At 37.7% G+C, this 25056-nt stretch overlaps 1 long non-coding RNA gene and 1 pseudogene across 1 annotated transcript in view; both read left to right on the forward strand.

Annotated features, from left to right (window-relative positions):
• The window catches only part of LOC129621889 (uncharacterized), a 253520-nt gene extending 242884 nt beyond the window's left edge, over positions 1-10636 (forward strand). The window contains exon 7 of the long non-coding RNA XR_008699793.1: positions 9753-10636. This is a non-coding gene — a long non-coding RNA (uncharacterized LOC129621889). The remainder of the gene's footprint in view (positions 1-9752) is intronic.
• Positions 10637-10658: 22 nt separating this feature from the next.
• LOC129622141 (zinc finger protein 639-like) lies at positions 10659-12605 on the forward strand (annotated as a pseudogene).
• The last annotated feature ends 12451 nt before the right edge of the window (positions 12606-25056 follow it).

Consider the following 25056-nt stretch of genomic DNA (forward strand, 5'->3'; position numbering starts at 1 on the left):
ATGTTTGAAACTGTGATACTAGGAAGAGGAATATACATCAGAATTGCTAAGTGCATTCATCCTGATATTTGTTTGGTCATTATTGATGAAAGCTGGCTTTTTAAATGTTTTCCCCAAATGCAGTGGCTGTCTTTCTTGGATTTAGGTGAATAGGTAAGTTAGGTCTGTGTATATATTGTACACTGGATTTTTGATAACAAACTTGGATCTCTAGCAGAAGTAACTTTCCAGCTTCTGTGGAGCTGAATGAAAAATATAACCACTGATTGATGGCCAGACCCCTATGATGTTTTGAACTTTTAAAGAAGCTAAGACTGGGTGGCTGATTTGTGGTTGAAGGGGGCTAAACATTCTCACCAGGAGTTCAGGGAACCCGCTGCTTCCTAAGCTGGCAAAGAAGAGAAATCCTTGAGGCAGAGGTGCTTCAATTTGCATGAGCTGTACGAAGCACACCTCCCATTAGCTGGCTGTTGCCTCTCTTGATGACTACCTTCGGGAGGAGATGGGGGTTGTGAACTTTGAAGTGGATTATTAATTATTCATGCCTCCTTCGCCTGGACGGAGGTAACCTGCATCTCAGGAGTCGGGCCCAGAATTCATTATCTTTGTGTTGATGTTTGCAATAAAAATAACACTGAATATTAATCCTTTCACCTTCATTCTTAACTCCTCTTCCCCCTCCTCTGTTCTCTAGATAGATTGTGGAAAATCATGGCTCTCCCTTAATTCTCCTATCCCCGATACTCCTGGGCCGTTTATCGTTTATTCAATTATTTGGAGGTTCATTAAACTGAGAATTAAGTTCGAGGGCTAGTTGCCTACTTGAAAACTCCACAGAATGCAGTATTTTCCTACTCAGACTTTCAATTCATTTTTTTTTTTTTTAGCATGGTTGTGCTAATAACGTCATGATGAGCAAATTGTCACCTGTCCCTTTTTTAATTTTTATATTTTAAAATTTTTACAGTTTTGTACTTTTCCTGTTTCTTAGGAAGAGTTCTCTACAGATGTTGCTGTCAGCTTTAGTCAGGGTGTTATAGTAAAAGCAGAAGACTTGTTCTTGTCAAGTGTATATGTCAGTGCATTTGAGTTTACCTGTGTGTGTGTGTATGTGCCTCTTAAGTCTGTCTGTGCATTTTTCTTTCTAAGGGAGCCAATGGATAAATCATTACTTATGAAGAGTATAAGTTAATGAAGTGGGAGGTCATTAAGCCCTTGGAACAAAGAATAGTCTGCCTCATTATCTGATATGTGGAGACAAGGATTGATTCAGAGGTAGGTTATGATTAGTTTGCAAAAGAATCAATATGAAGATTCATAAACAGGAAAGGGAAAATGTAAAGAAAAGAAAAGTATGACATGACAATAATTAATTGAACAAATGTAATGACAGTCACAGGTTAATGCCAAGAAATTTATGTGATCAGTGTTGATGCTTCTAGCCATCGCCTTCTTGACTTTGTTCCGACTTGCCTTTTTCTACTTATTCTCTCTGCATTCTTCTTTCTCTCTTTTTTTCTTTCTTTTTATTAACTAAAGTATATAGTTTATACTAGTGTTTGCCCTTGATGTTGTATGTGCAGTGGGTTATAGCAAATGTGTGTGTGTGTGTGTGTGTGTGTGTGTATGCGTGTGTGCGTGCGCTCAGTCATGTCTGACTCTTTGCAATGCCGTGTACTGGTAGGCCACCAGGCTTCTCTGTCCATGGGATTTCCTAGGCACGAATACTGGAGTGGGTTGCCATTTCAATGTATAATATACCCATAAGCTCATCATCACATTATCATATAACACACTTTCATTGCCCTAAAAATCCCCTGTTGCTTCACCTGTTTTTCCTCCCAGACCCCTGCCCCCAGAACTTCTGGCTACCACTGATTATTTTACAGTCCCTATAGTTTTGCCTTTTCCAGAATGTCATGTAGCTGGAAGAATACAGTGTAAAGCCTTTTCAGACTGGCTTTTTTCACTTAGCAATATGCATTTGTTGTTCCCTTATATCTTTTTGTGGTTTGATAGCTCATTTCTTCTGTCGCTGAATACTGGCACTCTGTATGGATGTATACAATTTGTTTATCACCTAGTGAAGAACATCTTGGTTGATTTGGCAAATTTGAATAAATCTTTTATAATTATCCAAGTGCAGAATTTTATATGGACATATGTTTTCAACATAAAGTGGGTATATACCAAGGAGTGTGATTGCTGGATTTTATGGGAAGACAATGTTTAACTTTGCAAGAGACTGTCAAACTGTTTTTCAAAGTGAAACTACCATTTTGCATTCCTACCAGCAAAGAATCAGAGTTCTTGTTGCTCCATATCCTCACTGGCATTTGGTGGTGTCAGTGTTCTGGGTTTTAACCTGTCTAACAGCTATGTAGTGGTATTTCCTTGTTTTAATTTGCAATTCTCTAACAATGTAAGATGTTTTTGAGGATCTTGTCATATGCTTATTTACCATCATGTATCTTCTTTGGTGAGATATCTGTTCAGATATTTTGCTCATTTTTAAATTGGGTTGTTTTCTTTTCTACTGTTGACATTTAAAAGCTCTTTAAATATTGTGGATATATTTTGCAAATATATTCTCCCAATCACTGGTTTTTCTTTATATTCTCTTAATAGTCTTCTACATTATAGAATAATTTTAATGAAGTCCTACTTAGGATTATTTTTCATTTCAAAAATTATGCTTTAAGCATCTTTTTGCATCTTATTTTGTCTTTTTCTCCATTTCTGAGAACTCAAAATGCAATTCTGTATGACCTGTGGTCTTGCCATTTTCTAGTCACATGATCTTGAACAAATTTCATTTCCTCTATAAATTTCAGTTTCCAAGCTCTTTGTCTATAACATGGAAATAATAATGCTGTGTTCTTTTTGAGTGTGTTTAAAGGGTTATGTAAGATTATGCATTGAAAATCACCATTTAAACTGTAAGTTTCTGTGTTATTTTATTTTTCCCTATCTTCCTCATTTGTCTTTTTTACCATTTTCTGTTACCTAGCCTTGAATATAGGAGACATATTTGCCACTCATCATGTACATGAATAAATAATTATTTCGCTGAACTGGTAGTTAATAGCAAGTTTTATGTATATGAACCCAACCAAAAGAAGCTTTAAAAATGATCTAAATGGACTGTTAGCACCTTAAGTCAGTTGAACTGAGAGGTGAGTGATGTGTGTGTGTGTGTGCTTTTCCATCTTGCAACGGGCCTTTTGGTACTCTAGGCCTAGTGAACTCAGAGTAGTCCAAGATCACATTTTAAAATGAAAATTAATCCAAGGTCATATTTTAACCCTAAAATTAATTTGACAGAACAATTCCATTGTGAGCCCTCATACCCAACCTTGTCATAAATATTGGCTCAACGATGCCTCAGATCCATCGAGGCAGTGGTTTTCAAACTGTGTTCTGTGGAGATGTTGAGGTCTGATCATATGTGTGTCCTGCAGTTGTTTGGGGAGGGGAACAGTACTGTCAGGACTCTGAGACCACCCTCCTGACTTCATGAGAACAGTTTTGCTGGTTTTAGTTAAGTTCTCATGTAAAATTGTGCTTGAAGAAATGTTTTTTCCTGCTAACAAATTTTTTCTATAAATCAGAATTATAAGCTGAAGTTCAAGATTCTAATGAGTTCACTGGTACTGTGTCTTACAAACTAGAGAATATATATCAAGTCTGTTTATTGGAAGAATTATATTAAATGCATTAGTTGTTTTATGTGACTAGAATGCCATTGGGTATGTTATCCAAGATATGGTGTTTGAACGGTGAACTATTCTTACCTTAAAGCCTTCTGTTTTTATAACCGCCTATGACAGAGCCACTATATCTTGTCACTAGTTCAACTCAAGTTGAAAAGCACTTATTCCCACACTCTAATATGTTTTCTCTCTCACTTGATTTATAAACCTGGCCTTTATATTTTGAGAGCCAAGGATGTGGATGTAAGACCTGAGATATAAATGATGAGGTTGTTTATTATTCTCTTCCTTCTCCGAAGAGACAGATCAAGCAAGAGTTAGAAGCAAGAATTGTATGAATGGGAATAAAAAGGACGCCTCAATGGAAACATTAAACCCATTAATTTTGGATGTTTAGTCCATTAATTTCTACTGATCCACCCTTTGGAATATCTTCTGTATCTGGTCCTGTTTCAATTCCCACAACTTCCCTCCTTCCAAATATTTTTCAATTCCCTCTCACTTTTAATTCATTCTACACATGGCCTTGAAAATTAACTTTTTAAAATGCTAATTGTATACTATTTCTTTAAGGCTAAGAAAAAAAAAATCTCAAATGAATATTCCTTATGTCAGGATCAAGTTCTTACTAAACACCATGGCATTCAAGTTTTCCATAAGTTTCATTTATCTTTAAAAAGATTCAAATTCTTTTAGTATTTCCCAATCTTATTTTTTAAGGCTTTGCTCATGTTTTATTTCTACAAGCTCATCTGGTTGTCAAAATAAATGGACTGTTCTCCTTTCAAAGTTCAGTCTGGTCCATCACTCCAACTATAACCATCTTTGGATCACTATATTTAAATTGCTCTAAATATATATTCTGAGAAATTTATTTTGATTAAGTTAATACTAACTTTTAATTATTTCTGTTGTATTTATAAGTAGATTGCCATCTATTGGAAAACAAGAATCAGGTTGTACCATAGAACCACAACCACAGACAACAATAAAAGCCACTATGATTTCTTATGAGTACTTATTATGACCAGGATATGTGATAAGCACCATGTCTTTTATTTTTTAATCTTCAAAGTCACTGCAAACTAGTCTTTATTATTTCATTTGACACATGAGAAAATAAAGGCTTATAGATAGGTGTGAAATAGCTTTACTAAGATACTGCAAATAATATTTGGTAGAGCTGGACTGAAAACCTAATTCTGTTGGAAAACTAACAAACAGAAAACCCTTTTCAGTTTATATATTGTACAATATTTGCTTTGGTATCTATTTCAGCAGACAATACAGCTCTACCAAAAAGGAAAATTTGAAATGAGTTTTTGAAATCCAGCCTTCCAGAAGGAAACACTAGTCTTTATAAGGAAACAGATTAAAATATTTCCAAAGCTTCCTTAGAATGAATAAATTCCTATCTAAAAAAAAAAAAAAAAAAACACACACACACAGGCAAAAATGCACACACACACTAAAAAAAAAAAAAAAAAAAAAAAAAAAAAAACGTAATTCCTGTCAGGTAAGGAACTGATATTGGAGTCATGTTAGAGACCCTTACTAGTTGTGCCATGACATGAAATTTTCCCAAAGCAAGCAAATATTATAAAGTTCTGTGACCAAAGATAGAAAAGGGTAAGGTGGTCCATGTGAAGCTGAAAACTCAGCATCTGTGCACTGGTGCAGAATCAGATCTCTGAGACAAGAGTTTTGGGTGAAGAAGAAAATAATTACTTTGCCAACAAAGATCCATATAGTCAAAGCTATGGTTCATTCAGTAGTCATGTATGGATGTGAGAGTTGGACCATAAAGAAGGCTAAGCACTGAAGGATTGATGATTTTGAACTGTAGTGTTGGAGAGGGCTCTTGAGAGTCCCTTGGACTGCAAGGAGATCCAACTAGTCCATCCTAAAGGAGATCCATCCTAATATTCTTTGGAAGGACTGATGCTGAAGCTGAAACTCCAATACTTTGGCCACTTTATGCAAAGAGCTAACTCATTTGAAAAGACCGTGATGCGGGGAAAGATTGAAGGCAGGAGGAGAAGGGGATGACAGAGGGTGAGATGGTTGGATGGCATCACCAACTCAATGGACATGAGTTTGAGCAAGCTGTAGGAGATAGTGAAGGACAGGGAAGCTTGGTGTGGTGCAGTCATGGGGTCGCCAAGAGTCAGACATGACTGCCCGACTGAACAAGAAGAAAAGAGTAGCTTTATTGCTTTGCCAGGCAAAGGCAGACTCACTGGGCTCCTGCCCCTTGAAGCAACGATTCAAGGGTGGGGTTTCTGATAAGGTTAGGGTGTGTGCAGGGCCTGCACTCCTTTAATCTGACCTCAGGTGGTCTCTCACTGATCTTCTCTGGTCCTCAAGGTTATTGAACTGTGACTTTCTCTGGATTTAAGAATGCTTCATCAAGTATCTAATATCTTGGATATGTTGGGGATGTTAGTTCTGCAGAAGAGCTCAAAGATATTGTTATGTGGACCTCTTGAAGCAAAACTAGGACTCAGCCCAAACTGGCTCTATTGTTTCTTGACTGCTCTTCCCTTGTCTCTGTATCCCTTCCCTTGAACTCAGGGAAGGTCAAGGAGGCTGAAGTCTGTTTCCTACAAGCCAGAAACAGGGAACACAGAGAGGCTTCTCTATACCATCCTGCTCCATTTCACTTGAAGAAAACTCTGTCAAAGCATGGGCTATAGAGTTTTCTTTACTGAAGCTAGAATAAAGTGAAGTCGCTCAGTCATGTCTGACTCTTTGCGACCCCATAGACCATAACCTACCAGGCTCCTCTGTCCATGGGATTTTCCATGCAAGAGTACTGGAGTTGGTTGCTATTTCATTTTCCGGGGGATCTTCCCTACCCAGCGATCGAAGCGGGTCTCCCACATTGCAGGCAGACATTTTACTATCTGAGCCACCAGGGAAGCCAAATATTTTGCAGATTAAGTGAAAGTGAAGTTGCTCAGTCATGTCCGACTCTTTGAGACCCCGTGGATAGTAGCCTATCAGGCTCTGCCATCCATGGGATTTTCCAGGCAAGAATACTGGAGTGGGCTGCCATTTCCATCTCCAGGGGATCTTCCCAACCCCGGGATCGAACCCGGGTCTCCTGCACTGCAGACAGACTCTTTACCGTCTGAGCCACCAGGGAAAACAAGGGAGCTTACAAAAGGCTTACCCTTTCTTTAGAAAAGTTTACCAATGACTAGGTAGTACCAGCTCTGTTCTCTCCATAGGCTTTCATTCCCAAAGAAATTAGGGATGAGATTATAGAACAATTATGCTATTTTTCCACTAAAATAGTGTAACTTCTGGTCTCACTAGTATTTTTAGCTAGGAGAAGCAGTAGAAGATATTTAGCATACTTATTCTAGCTTCTAGAATACTTATTCTAGCATACTTATTTTGGCTTCCCTGGTGGCTCAGACGGTAAAACGTCTGCCTGAAATGCAGGAGACCCGGTTCTGTTCGCTGGGTCAGGAAGATCCCCTGGAGAAAGAAATGGCAACCAGCTCCAGTACTCTTGCCTGGAAAATCCCATGAACAGAGGAGCCTGGTAGGTTACTGTCCATGGGGTCGCAAAGAGTCAGACACGACTGAGCAACTTCACTTTCTTTTACCTGCAAAATGTTTTTCTTTGTTTAGAACATTGAAGAAAGATATCTTTCAATGACTTCTTTGATAAATGTTTTTTTTTTATTATTTTTTCTGATTATTATAAGCTTCTGTTTTTCTACCTCTACAATGCCTTTGGTCATTATGGATATATATCACAGCACAAATATTACCCAGTAATTTTTTGGAAAAAGCAAGGGTTCTATTAATAGCCATAGTGATGGGAAAACACACTTAGAAATCTCCATTTGTCCTCTCACTTCCAATTTGTTTCCTCTGATTCACTACGTCAATGAGTAATACAGCCTCACTTGGAACTAAGATTCCTTAATTTTCTGCTAGGCAGATTTCTTATCTTTCTGGGACAGACATTGTCTGGCTCTAATCAGATTGTTGACTGAGAAAACAAGAGCTTAGAGAGAGACTGAATAACATTCAAAACAAGCAAACAAATAAAAAAGCCTAGGAAAACATGAGTACTCTCCCTAAAGAAAAAAAAGAGTACACATAAACTAAGTAAACTATTTTTTCCCCTCAAGAATGTAATTTCTTGACTGAGCCAGATCATTATTTGGGAGATATAATAGCCATTGAATATCTTGTACTAAAATTTTTAAAAAATCTGGTTACATTTTTAAATTTTTTATAGATTGAAATCTGTGTGTGAGTTATAGCCATAATCTGTGTATCCTTCCTTTTACACAGGTCAAATAAGTTTAGACTATAAACTATCAAGGCAAAACCAGTTGGTTACTAAAACTTATGAGAAGGAACAAAGGGTAGTTTTAGGAAACAAAACTTAAATACAGAGAATTTCATGGGAATGAAAGTTGGTCAGATGATATGCCCCTTAAAGTTTTATATGGTTTAATTAATCGTTGCTCAATTTTTAAAGAAGCAAATGCATTTTGGATTTTAGGGAGGCTCCAAATGACAGAAATGTTATTGGAAATCCTTGAAGGGCCCAGCAGGATGCGAAGAGTTGACTCATTGGAAAAGACTGATGCTGGGAGGGATTGGGGGCAGGAGGAAAAGGGGACAACAGAGGATGAGATGGCTGGATGGCATCACTGACCCGATGGATGCCAGTTTGAGTGAACTCCAGGAGATGGTGATGGACAGGGAGGCCTGGTGTGCTGTGATTCATGGGGTAGCAAAGAGTCAGACACGACTGAGCGACTGAACTGAACTGAAATTCTTAAAGAAGCAAATGCTTTTTGGATTTTAGGGAGGCTCCAAATGACAGAAATGTTATTGGAAATCCTTGAAGGGCCCAGCAGGATTTGTCTATCCTTATTAACCAGAAAAGAAAAGTTATGACCTTGGAAGAGAAGTTTTGACCAACCTAGACAGCATATTAAAAAGCAGAGATACTACTTTGCCAACAAAGTCCATCTAGTCAAGAATATCGTTTTTCCAGTAGTCATGTATGAATATGAGAGTTGGACTATAAAGAAAGCTAAGAGCTGAAGAATTGATGCTTTTGAACTGTGGTTTTGGAGAAGACTCTTGAGAGTGCCTTGGACTTCAAGGAGATCCAACCAGTCCATTCTAAAGGAAATCAGTTCTGAATATTCATTGGAAGGACTGATGCTAAATCTGAAATTCCAATACTTCGGCTACCTGATGCGAATAACTGACTCATTTGAAAAGACCCTGATGCTGGGAAAGATTGAAGATGGGAGGAGAAGGGGATGACAGAAGATGAGATGGTTGGATGGCATCACTAACTAGATGGACATGAGTTTGAGTAAACTCTGGGAGTTGATGATGGGCAGGGAGGCCTGGCATGCTGCAGTCCATGTGGTCACAAGGAGTCAAACATGACTGAGTGACTGAACTGACTGACTGATTAACTAGAGAAGGTTGGGAAAACACTCTAGAGATGAAATGTTAAAGACTAGTGTTGTTATTGGGGTCATTAAGCATGAGTTCATGTATACGTATGGAACTGGTCTGTCTTCCTTAATCCTAACAGACTGAAATTTCCCACTGTATATTTCCCTTCTGGTCTTAAAACTGCTTTTGATTTTGGAATTGTGATTTTTTTTAAAAAGAACCACATAAATGTGGATACGTTGTAATTGTACTGTTGGGTCATTGTTATAATCTAACCTAGAAGGATGTCATGATTATTTGAAATAAAATTTAATATAACATTTTGGTAACCTTTATTTGAAGTTTAAAAATTATCTTTACTATATTACCTTTTATTATATATTTTAATTATCCTTCCTCTTCTTAGTCTATACATTCCTTTATTTTGAAAGCTAAAGTAGCCTCAAGGAGATTATTAAAGTTAGGAATGTGAAATTCCTTATTTCCTTCATTCTAAAATCCTTGAATATGTTTGTATCAGTTATTAGGAAATCTTTTGTTGATATGAAACAAACTTTCAATCTGATAATGAGTTTTATCTCCCAACAGAGATAAAGAATCCAGGATCATAGAAAAAGCAAGGGAATTCCAGAAAAAGCATCTACTTCTGGTAAGCCTTTGACTGGGTGGAGCACAACAAACTGTGGAAATTCCTTAAATGGATGGGAATACCAGACCGCCTTTCCTGTCTCCTGAGAAACCTACGTGCAGGACAAGAGTCAACAGTTAGAACTGGACATGGAGAAATGGACTGGTTCCAAATTGGGAAAAGAGTATGTCAAGGCTGTATATTGTCACCCTGCTTATATAACTTATATGCAGGATACATCATGTGAAATGCCGGGCTGGATGAATCACAAGCTGAAATCAAGATTGCCAGAAGAAATTTCAACAACCTCAGATATGCCAATGATACCACTCTAGTGGCAGAAAGCAAGAGAAACTAAACAGTCTCTTGATGAAAGTGAAAGAGGAGGGTGAAAAAGCAGGCTTAACACTCCAAAAATTAAGATCATGGCTTTGGGTCTCATCGCTTCATGGCAAATAGATGGGGAAAAATGGAAACAGTGTCAGACTTTATTTTCTTGGGCTCCAAAATCACTGTGATGGTGACTGCAGCCATGATATTAAAAGATGCTTGCTCCTTGAAAGAAAGACTATGACAACTAATGTAGATAGTGTATTGAAAAGCAGAGACATGCCCTGAAGGAATTCGTGTTGGTACAGAGGTGCCTGTAGGGGTCTTGGGCCACCAGACCACCCCCGGGGCTGGAGGCCTATGGTCCCTCCTAGGCCCCGATTCTCACCTCCTCAACTCCTCACCTCTTGCCGTCTTGGGGGCCCCTACGGCTTGTGGCACAGATGTGGAGTGCATATTTTACTATCTGTGAAAACGTCTCGGTAATTTATTTTTTCCTCACTCAAGTATTAAACATTACAGCAAATTTAAAAGATATGAATGAATATCCTACAAAAAGAAAAAGGAAGACTTTACATCTTTCTACTTATTCAGATTTCTCTGGAATAAGCAGAATTGCAGATGGGTTCAGTGGAATTTTTTTTTGATCATTGTTACAGTGTTCTATGAGACAACCGGACAAAATATTTTGACAATAAAGATGATGATTCAGATACAGAGACATCAAATGACTTGCCAAAATTTACAGATGGAATCAAGGTCAGAAACAGAAATCAATACAACCTGGTTCCTGGTCCTGTACTTAGAATTCTAGACCACACTGCCTTTCCTACAGAAAAATCTGCTGATATTGAAATCTGTGATGAAGAGTTTGACTCTCTTGAATCAGCCCACCAGCAAACTCAAGAAGACAGCCCCACTGAAGTTCACACTACTGAAGATGTTCCAGTTGCTGCAGACGTGCATGAAATTTCTGAAGATTATGATATGGAGATAGAAAACAAATCCTGAGACTCTCTGAGATGAAACTGATGAAGAGTCACCAGCTAAACCTTGCAAAATTATTGGCAAGAGCCAAGCTTTGAATGTGACTGCCCAGCAGAAATGACCTTATTGAGAGCTAATAGCAGTGACCCCTATAAATGTGAACTTTGTGAATCCAACAGAAGATATTTTTCTGATTTAAAGCAGCATCTGATCTTGAAGCATACTTATTCAAAGGTGTGCTGAGTCTGCAGAGAAAGTTTCGCTACCAGCTTCTGATCAAACATCCAAACTGCATGAAGAGGATCCCCACATTTGTAAATACTGTGATTATAAGACAGAAAGCTGTGGTACATGTACACAACGAAATATTAGTCAGCTATTAAAAAGAGTGCATTTGAATCAGTTCTAATGAGGTGGATGAAACTGGGGCCTATTATACAGAGTGAAGTAAATCAGAAAGAAAAATACCAATACAGTATATTAATCATATATATGGAATTTAGAAAGATAGTAATGATGACCCTATATGTGAGACAGCAAAAGAAACACAGATGTAAAGAAGAGACTTTTGGACTCTGTGACAGAAGGCGAAGATGGGATGATTTGAGAGAATAGCATTGAAACATGTATATTACATATGTGAAATAGATCGCCAGTCCAGGTTTGATGCATGAGACAGGGCACTCAGGGCTGGTGCACTGGGATGACCCTGAGGGATGGAATGGGGAGGGAGGTGGGACGGGGGTTCATGATGGGGGACTCATGTACACCCATGGCTGATTCATGTCAATGTATGGCAAAAACCACCACAATATTGAGTGGTTAAAATAAATTAATTAATTAATTTTAAAAAAAAAGTAATTTTTGAGACCCCGAGCGGGCACATTGCAGACACCCATTTTAGTGATCACCTTTATGGGTTTGAGAAGTGTGACGTACAGTTCTCCTAGAGCAGGGAACTCTACCTACATTTCCAGGAGCACAGCTGTGATGAACAGTACTGTGTCTGTTCTGTGAACATGAAGCGAATGATCCAGAAGGCTTGTATAGCCATGTGTTAAATGAGCATGCAGTTAATAAAGTAATAAGTATAACAGTGGAGAACATGGACAATAGAGCCTCTTAAACAAAATCCCACCTGACAAATGTAAAGACTTCTTTGTTAGTCAAGTATGTGGGTTTCAGAGTAGACTTCATACAAATGTAAACAGATATGTTGCTATTGAACATATTACATTCTTTCCACATGTTTGTGATGACTGTGGGAAGGGCTTCTCAAGTATGCTAGAATATTGCAAACACTTAAATCACATTTATCTGAAGGGATTTGCTTATGTCAATACTCTGAATATTCAACAGGAGAGACTGAAGATTTTAAAATTCATCTAGATCACAAACATTCAGCTGATTTACCTCATAACTGTGGTGAATGCTTGATGAAGTTTGGAAATGAAAGGGAATTAATAAGTCAATTTCCAGTCCACGAGACACCTTGATTGTTCTCTTTAAATTCCATAATGTTGATGTGAAATAACTACTTTGGCAATGTTAAAAAAAAAAAAAAAAGCAGAGACATCACTTTGCTGACAAAAGTCCATATAGTCAAAGCTATGTTTTTTCCAGGATATACGGATATGACAGTTGGATCATAAAGAAGGCTTAATGCCAAAGAATTGATGCTTTCAAATTGTGGTACTGGAGAAGACTCTTGAGAGTCCCTTTGACAGCAAGGAGAACACACCAGTCAATCCTAGAGGAAAGCACCCTTAAATATTCATTGTAAGGATTGATGCTGAAGTTGAGGCTCCAATTCTTTGGGCATCTGATGTGAAGAGTTGACTCATTGGAAAGACTTTGATGCTGGGAAAGATTGAAGGCTGGAGAAGAAGGCAACAACAGAGGATGAGATGGTTGGATGGCATCACCAACTCAATGGACATGAGTTTGAGAAAATCTTCAGGGAGATGATGAAGAACAGGGAAGCCTGGCTTGCTGCAGTCCATGGGGTCACAAAGAGCCAGACATAACTTAGCCACTTAACAACAACAGCATCTCCAATAAGACTTTGTTTTCATTCATTCATTCATTTCATTCATTCATTTGTTTTATGATGCTTTTACTTTTATATTATACTGAAGACTACCTATATTTATTACATTTAAGTGAAATGATATATTTCTTTATAATTAACAAAATGCTTTCTTTCATTGAAAGACAAACGCCATAAACATAAGGGTCAGAAAAGGAAAGTTAAAAGAAAAAGTGAAAATGTAGTTGCTCAGTCCAGTCCTTTACAATACCATGGACTGTAGCCTGCCAGTCTCCTCTGTCTGTGGAATTCTTCAGGCAAGAATACTGGAGTGGGTAGCCATTCCCTTCTCCAGAGGATCTTCCCAACCCAGGGACTGAACCAAAGTCTCTTGCATTGAAGGCAAATTCTTTACCATCCAACCCACCAGTTCAGTTCAGTTCAGTCACTCAGTCATGTTTAACTCTTTGCAACCCCATGGACTGCAGCACACCAGGCCTCCCTGTCAATCGCCACTCCTGGAATTTACTCAAACTCATGTCCATTGAGTCGGTGATGGTATTCAACCATCTTATCCTCTGTCGTCCCCTTCTCCTCCTGCCTTCATTCCCAGTATCAGGGTCTTTTCAAATGAGTAACTTCTTTGCATCAGGTGGCCAAAGTATTGGAGTTTCAGCTTCAGCATCAGTCCTTCCAAAGAACACCCAGAACTGATCTCCTTTAGGATGGACTGGTTGGATCTCCTTGCTGTCCAAGGGACTCTTAAGAGTCTTCTCCAACACCACAGTTCAAAAACTTCAATTATTCAGCTGTCAGCTTTATTTATAGTCCAACTCTCAACATCTGTACATGGCTACTGGAAAAACCATAGCTTTGACTAGAGGGACCTCTGTTGGCAAAGTAATGTCTTTGCTTTTTAATATGCTGTCTAGGTTGGTCATAACTTTTCTTCCAAGGAGCAAGTGTCTTTTAATTTCATAGCTGCAGTCACCATCTGCAGTGATTTTGGAATCCCCAAAAATGAAGTCTGTCACTGTTTCCATTGTTCCCCCATCTATTTGCCATGAAGTGATGCGACCAGATACTATGATATCAGTTTTCTGAATGTTGAATTTTAAGCCAACTTTTTCACTCTCCTCTTTCACTTTCATCAAGAGGCTCTTTAGTTCTTCATAATTTTTAATTTATTCTTTCAATATTTACTTATTACCTGCTTATTAATTGTAATAAAGGTACCAGATTACAAAAGTTTATTTAATTCATGACCTTTCCTTTTGTTGAGAAGATTTACAATCTCTAAATTCAGCTCAGTAATTGGGCTGAATATTTACTCAGGAAAATAATTTTGTCTTACTTATCTATGAGGCATTTATTATAGTATAAACTGGAAAGAAAAAGACATTTTGTGTATATTTAAAAAAAACAAACTTCAGAAAATTGATGTCATTAATAACTTTATATTTAATGTTAATTGTTTGATTGATTATTATTGTTTGTTGTTATTGAAAACTTGACTAAGTTCTTCCACTTTCCTTCTTGGTAGTTTGACCACAGGGAGGCATAGTAATAAAAGCTTATAAAATGAGACATACAGTCATAGTTTTAAAATAAGTAAAAATTTATGAAATTTTAAGGTTTTAAATTTATATACTGTCCACAGGTGGTATATACCCTTAAAATAATTAATCCCACCCCTCAACTTTCCTCCTTATACATACAGAATCTGCTTTCATACACCACTTAGCAAATATTTGCCACTATCTCATACTTGGAATATTCTGTCTGCCAACTGTTTGATTTTAGAAATATTAATATCTTTGTATAACAGTGTTTGTTCAATTATTAGACTATTTTATGTCATAATGTGTTTTGAATTGAGTAGAAAATTGAAAATGCTAAAATAGTAGACATATTAAGCATATTAAAAATACAACTTTTAATTCATTTGAATTTCACTAATTCAATTACGAAAGAAATTAAAGAAGCAAAATGGTATAAAATTCTAAAAATCTGTAATTAAGTACAGCTTTTCAAAAGTGAGGCTTAATGATAAATTTGTAGATGTTATTAAACATTGGATTGAGTGATAATTAATAATGTTACAGCTAAAATTTTTGAATGCTTCTTTGCCCTAGCACAGAGCTAAGGTTTATAAAAGCATTGTATAATTTGATTTCCACAACAACAATATGAAATGTATGTCAGGAACTGTGAAGGGGTTGAGATTTTATTCTGCATGCCTGCAAGTTGACAGAGATTCACAGATGCAGGTAGAAGATACAGACTAGTGGAACAGAGATGAAGAGCTGTATGTTACAGAAACTGCAGAAACCAGACTATCAGCATTTGTCCCAGTCTCCACATCCAGATTCCTATAGGACAATGCAGTGAAAGCTAGGCGACTCCTGGGTTGTATTATAGGAGAGGAAGCCAAATTTTACGAAACTTCAATCTTTTAAAGGGACTATAAGCAAACTGGCCCAGTTTTTGCTCAGGAAGGAGCTATTATGATTATTATTATTATGGACAGCAAAAGGTAGTGCTTCTAGCCTGGCATATATCTTGTTTGTCATGCAAATATTTTTGAAAAGGTAGTCTGGAACAAAGTGTTAGGAGGATCTTGATTCACAAGATAAGCAGAAATACGGAAGACTCATGGGAAATTGGGCTTTCCTGGTGGCTCAGTGGTAAAGAACTTGCCTGCCAATGCTGGGGAGAAGGCAATGGCACCCTACTCCAGTACTCTTGCCTGGAAAACCCCATGGACAGAGGAGCCTGGTAGGCTGCAGTCCATGGGGTTGCTAAGAGTCAGACACGACTGAGCCACTTCACTTTCACTTTTCACTTTCATGCATTGGAGAAGGAAATGGCAACCCACTCCAGTGTTCTTGCCTGGAGAATCCCAGGGACGGGGGAGCCTGGTGGGCTGCCGTCTATGGGGTCACACAGAGTCGGACACGACTGAAGCGACTTAGCAGCAGCAGCAGCAGCCAATGCTGGAGATGCAGGTTAGGTCCATGGGTTGGAAAGATCCCCTGGAGTAGGACATGGCATCCCACTCCAGTATTCTTGCTTAGAGATTTCCATTTACAGAGGAGCCTAGTGGGCTACAGTCCATAGGGTCGCAAAAGAGTCGGACATGACTTAATAATTAAACAACAATAACATGGGAAATTGTCTCCCAACATTATAAATTTTGTTATTCCCAGTTTAAGAAAGTGAAGTTTTGAAACTTCAGGTAACTTGTTGAAGTCACACAAATTTGTATCAGAACATCATTCTAGTGGTCTAAATGCAAAGGGAAGCTCATAATTCTATGTAGCTAATGACAGGATGAGAATTCACCAGAGAGTCCTTTGTTTAGAGAAGACTGCCATTCATATTTCTATGATAACATTTTATTATCTGTGGACTATGCAAAAACAACAGCAAAAAACCCCCTGTCTTCACAACTCCAGACTTAATCCAAGCTCAATCTCTTGCAATTTTTTCAACTGTAATCTTTTTTTGCAATATTAGAACAAGTCCCTTCTTTGTATTCAAAGTCACTTCAGATTATCTCTTAAAAATTAACTTCCTAAAACATGTAAAATTAAGTTGTATCAGTTCAGTTCAGTTGTTCAGTCATGTCCAACTCTTTGCGACCCCATGAATCAGAGCACGCCAGGCCTCCCTGTACATCACCAACTCCCAGAGTTCACCCAAAATCATGTCCATTGAGTCGGTGATGCCATCCAGCCATCTCATACTCTGTTGTCCCCTTCTCCTCCTGCCCCCAATATCTCCCAGCATCAGGGTCTTTTCCAATGAGTCAACTCTTCGCATGAGGTGGCCAAAGTATTGGAGTTTCAGCTTCAGCATCAGTCCTTCCAAAGAACACCCAGGACTGATCTCCTTTAGGATGGACTGGTTGGATCTCCTTGCAGTGCAAGGAACTCTCAAGAGTCTTCTCCAACACCACAGTTCAAAAGCATCAATTCTTCGGCGCTCAGCCTTCTTCACAGTCCAACTCTCACATCCATACGTGACCACTGGAAAAACCATAGCCTTGACTAGACAGACCTTTGTTGGCAAAGTGATGTCTCTGCTTTTGAATATGCTATCTAGGTTGATCATAACTTTCCTTCCAAAGTGTAAGCATCTTCTAATTTCATGACTGTAATCACCATCTGTAGTGATCTTGGAGCCCAAAAAAATAAAGTTTGACACTGTTTCCATTGTTTCCCCATCAATTTCCCATGAAGTGATGGGACCAGATGCCATGATCTTCGTTTTCTGAATGTTGAGCTTTAAGCCAACTTTTTCACTTTCCTCTTTTACTTTCATCAAGAGGCTTTTGAGTTCTTCTTCACTTTCTGCCATAAGGGTGGTGTCATCTGCATATCTGAGGTTACTGATATTTCTTCAAGCAATCTAGATTCCAGCTTGTGCTTCTTCCAGTCCAGCGTTTCTCATGATGTACTCTGCATAGAAGTTGAATAAGCAGGGTGACAATATACAGTCTTGTTGTACTCCTTTCCCGATTTGGAAGCAGTCTCTTGTTCCATGTCCAGTTCTAACTCTTGCTTCCTGACCTGCATATAGGTTTCTCAAGAGGCAGGTCAGGTGGTCTGGTATTCCCATCTGTTTCAGAATTTTCCACAGTTTATTGTGATCCACACAGTCAAAGGCTTTGGCATAGTCAATAAAGCAGAAATAGATGTTTTTCTGGAACTCTCTTGCTTTTTCGATGATCCAGGTGATGTTGGCAATTTGATCTCTGACTCCTCTGCCTTTTCTAAAACCAGCTTGAACATCTGGAAGTTCATGGTTCACGTATTGCTGAAGCCTGGCTTGGAGAATTTTGAGCATTACTTTACTAGTGTGTGAGATGAGTGCAATTGTGCAGTAGTTTGAACATTCTTTGGCATTTCCTTTCTTTGGGATTGGAATGAAAAGTGACCTTTTCCAGTCCTGTGGCCACTGCTGAGTTTTCCAAATTTGCTGGCAATATTGAGTGCATGGTCTGTAGCAAATGGAAATCCATACTGTTAACATTTGAAATAATTCTAGGTATTGGATAAGCTAAACAAAAGCAATAGCAGCATCATTGATAAGCCTATATATTTTCTTTTTTTAATAACCAAAGATAGTTTTTATTTATTACTTTATTGAAGTATAGTTGATTTACAGTGTTGTGCTAATTTCTGCTATACAGAAAAGTGATTCAGTTCTATGTATGTATACATATATATATACACACACACACACACATACACATATGTGTATGTGTATCTGTCTATATACATATTCTTTTTCATATTCTTTTCTACTATGGCTTTTTATAGGATATTGAATATAGTTCCCTATGCTACATAGTTCCCTATGTATAGTTCCCTATCCCTACATTAGGATCTTATTTTTTAGTTCATTCTATATGTAATAATATATAATGGTTTGCATGTGCTAATCCCAAACTCCTAATCCATCCCTTCCCATTCCCCTTTGGCTACATAGGGAACCTAAGTTTGTTCTCTATGACTGTGAGTCCATTACTATTTTGCCCTTAAATTCATCTGTGTCATATTTTAGATTGCACATATAAGTGATACCATATGTATTTTTCTTTATCTTTTTGACTTACTTCACAAGGTTTGATAATCTCTTGCTCAATTCATGTTGCTACAAATGGCATTATTTCATTCTTTTTTATAGCTGAGTAATATCCCAATGTATATATTTATGCTTGTATATTTTCAATAAGGGATTTATAAAAAGTTCAAGTTTTTTTTTAATTGAAACCTTAATTTAAAATCTGTGAACTTAGTAATTGTAAACATTTATTTATTAAGTATCATCTCAAGAATGCACTGTATATTACAATATAGGACTTTCTCCATGTGTGTGTTGATGTTGGGGCTATTCATGAAGACAACCAATTAATACCTCACTTCCTATTATTTGGGAAAATCACAATGGAAGTGTAGCCTTGTGCTTAACTTATGATAAAACAGGAGAAGGATAACTCTTAGGACTAGAATGGTAGAGTCCACAGGCTCTGAATTGGACTTCTCAAGTGAACTGAAGTGAGTGGATTTGTAAATAGAGGAGAGGAAGAAGTGGCCCACTACTCTTGCTTATGTTGTTTCCATAAATTGTAACCAAGGTTTAATGTTTGCTTTGAGTTGTATGTTAGCCATATTTACTGTAATGTATTAATAATCCTAGGTAAACCTCTCCATTCAGTGGATGAACAGTTGATTCTATTTAGAAGTTACTCTGAATAACCCAACGCTGAGTTTATGAGATTACATACTATGTTTGTAGAACTGGCTTCTGGATTTAATTTCTAAGTGAGACTTTTTTTTCCCTTCAAAAAACTACTGTCATTTTATAGTAAGACAGTAAGTTATGTAACATAATATTGTTAAATGTATTAGACTGTGGATTAAACTTCAAGGTGACCTTGAGAGAGTTTTGCACCTGTTCAGTTCAGTCACTCAGCCGTGTCTGATTCTCTGTCACCCCGTGAATTGCAGCACGCCAGGCCTCCCTGTCCATCACCAACCCCTGGAGTTCACTCAAACTCATGTCCATCGAGTCGGTGATGCCATCCAGCCATCTCATCCTCTGTCGTTCCCTTCTCCTCCTGCCCCCAATCCCTCCTAGCATCAGGGTCTTTTCCAATGAGTCAACTCTTCTCATGAGGTGGCCAAAGTACTGGATTTTCAGCTTCAGCATCAGTCCTTCCAGTGAACACCCAGGACTGAGCTCCTTTAGCACCTGTACTAATCTACAAATATATGCATATATGAAGAGAAGGTGCCTTATCATGTTTACTCAAACACAAACAGACAGTCTACCAACCAGAATTCTCTATCATTTCCCCTGGACCTAAATATCGCATGCTCCATCCTACACGATATATGAAAATTCAGTTGAATTCTGCATTAAGTTCTACACTGTTCTGGAGATTGAGCAGAATTAGCCAGTTGTATCCTTTTAACTCTAAATGGTGCTTTTAAGGTACAGATTAAAATTTCAATACAAAATTCAGTTATCAGCTTAGTTTCCCATAAATTGTGAAAACCCTATACCAAATCAGACTTACTCCATAAATGCTATTTATTTTTGACCTGTATGAATACCTGAATGAAAATTTCTCTGATTTTTATAATGTAGTTCAGAGCAGTGTTTCCAAATTGCAGGCAGTATGTAATCCAGCAGTTGGGTTACAGTGTAATGTACCAATTGTTAATTCTTTATAGGAATAAAAGAGATGAGGATACAGTAGATGCATTCCCAAACCATAAATCTTTAACTGCATAAATCACATACATGTTGATTATTTCATACATGTATGAGAGAGCTAATGCTATGAGACCCGTGTTCTTTTTACTTTGTTAAAAAAAAAAAAAAAAGATGTAAGACATTTAAAAGAAGGAAGGCATACAATATTTAGAGGTCTCATACTGAGGATCAGTGATTATTGCTATTCTTTTTCTGTTTCCAAGGGTGAAGGACATTATCGTAAGAGCATTAGCAGATTTCAACTGTGCAGAAATAGCCACCGGGGCCTGAAAAGAATGTTGAGAATGCTATAGAACCAAATCATGTTGGAGACATTGAGGTAAAGAATCATGAGGAAGGAAGTCACATAATTAGAGCTGGTGAATGAAGCCGAGCCCGACATGGGTAGATAAAAGTTGATGAGAAAATGGTAGTCTTTAAGACCATTGAAGTAGAGGGGAATGCTGACTGTAACACATGGCAGAACAAGGCGAGGAAAACCCTGGCACTCACGCTGAAAACTGTGTATGCATGTGTTAAATGGTAATGGAGGGAGCCCTCTCTGTGGTTCACCCCAGCTGCAGTGGCTTCTCATTTTCAATAAAAACTTAATGCCTCTCCCAGAGAATGAACGCGTGCCCTGATTTATAAAGGGATAATGCACTGGCCTTATTTCCAGTGTATGACAGATCAGCAAATACACATAGGCACAACTGCCTATTTGCTATTTACTACTTCGGTAAATGGCAAGCCATAAAGAGCAATCTGTTTAAATTGCATTTTGCAAACAATCCTGACTTTGTACCATACACTCTGCGAAACATTGTTATTATTATTTATGAGGCACTGTTAAGGGTGCCTGGTGCTGGGAGAATTGTGGATTTCTTTTACATTTAATTCTGCAAATGGAAGCAACCCAGAGATTATCTTGTTGGGGACTTTCATTTTATGGTAGACAAAACTGGGATGTTATAACTTGACTGTGATCATGCAGATAACTACAGATGGAGGCCAACCATGAATACAAGTTCCCAGCATATTTTTAAGTTGGACTAAAAGAACCATGTTCCTATATTTAAAGCAGTTGTTGGTGAGAGAATAAAATTCTCAGTAAGAGACATTGTCACCATGAATGAGTCCTTTAAATGTGCCATTCAGAAAAGGAAGTGTGTATATCTGTCCACTGTCTCACTGGTGGTCACTGTTTAGGTATTTTGTCTTTGAGAAACACATCAGTCAAGACTAGATGTTTAAAGTTCATCATGTGTCATGATTGTCAAGCTTACAGTGCCATGTGTCTATGAGGCTAAAAGGATGAATCTCCCGAAACCATGAAATGAGATATCTCTGTTTTCTGAGGTTAAGCATTAAAACACCAGTATAATTAATCAGGGCAAAGATAGGTACAATTTTTCAGAGTAAAAACATTTCTTAGGCCTCTAAGTGCCGACTATAGTCTTATTTCCATATATTTCAACTCAACTGGTGTCGTAAAATCTTCACTTGGATGTCTGCCAGACATTTCAAAGTGAGAGTGAACTCATAGTTTGCCCATCTAAACCTGCTCCTCCTTCCCTTGTTTTTCCGCCTTTCTATAAAAAGCTCCAGCAGCATCCATGCTCAGATACCAAAATCTAGGTGTGATTTTTTTAAAAAAATATATTTCTGTTCACATCTTTCATCTCAAAGGCCTCGGTACATCCTGCTCACCCTTCCTCCAGAACATGTTCCAAACCATCTGCTTTAGTCCACATCCTGTCTAGTCTGGTCTTGACAAATGTTAAGAATATTCTGATTGGCACCCCTGCTTCTACTTGAAGCCTTCTGTAAATTGCTCTCTACACAACAGGAAAAATGATTTTTGCAAAGTATAAAGAACATTCCTTTGATGACAAATAGTGCAGGGCTTCTCATTGCATTTTAGTACAAAGCAAACAAATGAATTCTTTTTCCAGCTTTAGAAAACCCTACAAAATCTATCTACTACCTATTTCTTTGAACTCACTTAATACAAATTTCCCCCTTTCCTTAGCCATTACCATAGGGTCTCTCTCTAATCTATTTCCACTGCCAGGAATTGGCTTTCTTAATCTTTGTATGGATGCCTTCTAACGATTATTGAGCTTAAATGGCATTTGTTAGGCTTACTGAACTCACAATCAAAAGTGGACTGGCAGCCTTCTCACTCTTGGGGTCTTTTCGTTTTTCCAGGACTTCATGGGAAGGGAAAAAAGTTCCTTGATGGAACCCCGCCCACTTCTTGTCGTACCTCTTCTTTCTTCCCTTCAGCCTTGAAGGACAAAAGAAAAAAAAAATCAACTTTTGAAAAGTGCTATGCAAAAATCAAAACAAGGAGAGTAAAAGTGTTAGTTGCTCAGTTGTGTCCAACTTTTTGTGACCCCACAGACTGTAGCCCACCAGGCTCCTCTGTCCATGGAATTCTCCAGGCAAGAATACTGGAGTGGAGTGCCATTTCCTTCTCCAGGGACTCTTCCCAATTCAAGGATCAAACCTGGGTTTCCCACACTGCAGGAAGATTCTTTACCATCTGAGGCAACAGGGATATGATCAAATAATAACAGGAGCAAATCCAAGGCATATGTAAATATAAATGGTGGCAAGTATTATGAAGGGGATTATGAAGCATGATGAAGAATGCCACTGTGTACACACATTCTCCTCACCTGTGACCAATGGGACTACCCACACCTTTGTGACGATACTGATTCAAATGGATTGCTAGCCTGTGAGTAGTCAGGAACAGTCTAAACGGCTTTTACACAGTTTTCTAACCTGTATTTGCATATTCATTAAGTTGGCACTTTGACCTATACCTTACTGATAATGTACCAGCGTCAGATACTTTATTAGTTCTTCACCTGAGCTATGTACTAATTGTAAGACTAACTGGTTGAGATTTAGAAATTGGATATAATTAGCACACCATAGACAACATTGCTCCAATATCTTGGCTTGAAACTCTTTTTATTATTCCTCTGTTTTACTTTATCTTTTGGTAATCACTTTAGAAATTGTAGCATCAATTCTGGATTCCTTTGAGAAGTAATACAGTTCCGGGAAAGAGAAATAAGTTAAGGGTTGGAAAGAAGGGAAGAAAAGCCATCACAAATTTGTTGATTGAACATCTACTGTGTGTTAGCTTTCTAGGTGCTTCCAAACTACACTGTAGATGTCTCTTACACTCATTGAAGTTAGTTTATGTGATAATTTGATTAATGTCTAATTCAACAGGTAGATAGTAAAATGAAAGCAGAGGTTTTTATTTTTTTTTTAACTTACTACCTGGGGGACGTGTGTGTATGTGCTCAGGCGTATCTGATTCTCTTTGACCCCATGGACTGTAGACCACCAGGCTCCTATGTCCATGGGATTTTCCAGGCAAGAACAGTGGAGTGAGTTGCCAATTCCTTCTCCAGGGTATCTTCCTGACCTAGGGATCGAACCCTCATCTCCTGCATCTCCTGAATTACAGGCAGATTCTTTTAACCTCTGAGCCCTTATTACCTGGCACTGTGACTAATATGTAGAAAGTGTTGGAATAAAATTTTGAAAGTAGAAGATGAACATATGTTATTTCATTTGATAGCCTCAGTAATCCAATCAAGAGGTAGTGAGTATTCACAGAAAATACCAACAACTGGAGATAAAGCTAACATTTTGTCATTTTCATTGATTTTTTTTTTTTTTTTTTTTTGCCATGCTGAGCGGTATATGGGATCTTAGTTCCCCAACCAGGGATTGAACCCATGTCCCATGCACTGGAAGTATGGAATCTTGATCACTGGACCACCAGGGGAGTCGTAAAGCTAGCATTTTGTTTCATGACACATATAAAATTCTTGTGGACAAATAAAACTATGACTTACATTAGTTCAGTAGTTGTATTCTATTATAGAAAAGTACCAATATTAAATAGTTAATTCCCTCCTACTAGAGATTTAGATTGTTTCTGTGTTTCCATCATTGTAAATAATTCTCTAATAAATACACATGTATATTTTCTGTGATCTAAAACAATAACCTTATCTTTTAAAACCCTTCCTGATTTCTAATTTCTTGTTATTATTGTTTTTGTGTTTCTACCCTTTTTTCTTGATTAGGCCAGCTTGTGGCTTATCTGATCAGGGGGTTTTATTTTTTTTAAGGAACTGACTTTGAAATAAATGCTTTGGCTATCCTGTTTGTAACTTCCTAATTCATTTATTTATATGCCAATATTTTATTAATTCCTACCTTCTATTTTTGCTAAATTGTATGTTTGGCATTCTTTCTATAATCTCTTACATTAAGTGCCTAGTATATTCTTTCTTCCTTAAAAGCATTTACAGTTGCACATTTGCCACTAAATACAGTCAAGGTCACATTTGTCGTTTTGATAATTCATGTCCTGAATTTTGGATGATGATGTATAACGTGATACTTTGGCACTTGAATACTTTGATGAAAGTTTATTTAAAAAGTGCACAAATAATGACTGCTCAGGTAGAAGAATTTCCCCCAAATGAACACACTCAATGTACACTCCTCCCATTTCCCCTCTAAATGTTATTTTCTAGATTTATTGCTTTGTAGTGAGAGAATACAATTTGCACATTGCTGTTTGAAGGAAAAGAGGGAAACTTATGCTT

The sequence above is a fragment of the Bubalus kerabau genome, chromosome 10 (assembly GCF_029407905.1).
Source record: "Bubalus kerabau isolate K-KA32 ecotype Philippines breed swamp buffalo chromosome 10, PCC_UOA_SB_1v2, whole genome shotgun sequence".
In the NCBI taxonomy this organism is placed as follows: domain Eukaryota; kingdom Metazoa; phylum Chordata; class Mammalia; order Artiodactyla; family Bovidae; genus Bubalus; species Bubalus kerabau.